This window comes from Arabidopsis lyrata (genome assembly GCF_000004255.2).
Source record: "Arabidopsis lyrata subsp. lyrata unplaced genomic scaffold ARALYscaffold_1033, whole genome shotgun sequence".
In the NCBI taxonomy this organism is placed as follows: domain Eukaryota; kingdom Viridiplantae; phylum Streptophyta; class Magnoliopsida; order Brassicales; family Brassicaceae; genus Arabidopsis; species Arabidopsis lyrata.
The window spans coordinates 1-1,507 of NW_003301907.1; the positions used below are offsets into that span (position 1 = coordinate 1).

Here is a 1,507-nt window from a genome sequence, read left to right on the forward strand (position 1 = left end):
TCTTCTCAATATGGTCCGTACGCAGATATACATACCATTAGAAGGGAACAGACCAAACCTAGTGCAAACTGCTTGGGCTATGATGGGTTTGATTCATGCCGAAGCAGGTCAAATATTTTCAATCTTACACTTGCATTTATTTAAAGTACAACGAAATTATCTTGAAACCTATTTTTTCCTATGCTGTATCTGTACAACAGGCCGAGAGAGATCCTACACCTCTTCATCGTGCTGCGAAACTTATCATCACTTCGCAACTTGAAAATGGGGACTTTCCGCAACAGGTAATTTTCAAACATCCTCTTTGACAGATATATGAATATCTGGTGAATCTTACATACGTCGTGAGATTTAGAATAATCTTACCTACTTTTTCGTATCTTTGTATTGCCTACCACTTCATACTTTGTACTAATAAAATCAGGTCTAATTAATGTGTGTATATACTGAGTTCAATTATTATTTGTTAATGTTATGTGTTTTTGCAGGAAATATTAGGAGTATTCATGAATACATGCATGCTACACTATGCTACATACAGAAACACCTTCCCCTTATGGGCACTCGCTGAATATCGAAAAGCTGCCTTCTTAACTCATCAAGATCTATAGCTCTTCCTGAATAATCTTTAAAAGAAATTTGGCTCTTCTTTAATAATCTATACACAATTCTGTAAATATAAAAGAAAGACAAAATAATATTATTAGGAGAGTGAAGTCATAATCTGAGAGACGAGGGTTGATATTTGCGCCTAGCAAAATGTTAGTAGACTTGATGTTCTTATGCAATATTAGAGACTGTGAACAGTTATGTTAACAAGAAAGGTAATGAAAGAGCGTTTTCGTTTGATTTTGTCGATCTAAGAACATACTCGACGGGGATCGAGTGGTTCTCAAGACAATTCTTGGGAATTTTCGGACAAATATTTTTTTCTTTCTCTTTAATATTCTTGGGAATTTTTGGACAAATATTTTTTTCTTTTTGGACAAATATTTTTGGTATTCTATAGTTTTTTTTTGTTGTCAAAAGTCGTATTCTATAGTTTTCTTTCCCAATCCTAAATTACATTTTTATTATTTATAATTCCTAGAAACTAATATTGTTTATTTTTCTTTACGTTTGCATTTTAGATTTTATAATAAGTAGCTTCCTATGTTAATTCATAGCTTTATAAAAGCATTTTATTGTAATTTTGTACATGATTTTAAATTTGTTCTCTTTCTTTGTTTTTCTTATTCATTATTTCTATAGTGTTTACACATCATCTATTCTTTTCGTTTTTGTCATATGAAATTCATTCCAAACCAACCTTTGTCCACAGCACAACACTCACAAATAGAGTGTTACAACCATAACAAATGAAAATGCAAAAAAAAAAAAAAAAAACACACAAAGATAACAATTAATCTCCTTCATGAGGAACTAAATGTTTATTGCCCATAAGTATAAATACAAAATTGGAATTTATCTCCATTTGATTATGTCACCACGATAACAACAATATGTA

At 31.1% G+C, this 1,507-nt stretch overlaps 1 long non-coding RNA gene across 1 annotated transcript; it reads left to right on the plus strand.

Moving 5' to 3' along the window:
* The first annotated feature begins 140 nt into the window (after positions 1-140).
* LOC9298239 lies at positions 141-853 on the plus strand. Its single transcript, XR_002331211.1, has 2 exons — positions 141-284; positions 489-853. It is a non-coding gene; the product is annotated as an uncharacterized LOC9298239 (long non-coding RNA).
* Positions 854-1,507: the final 654 nt, after the last annotated feature.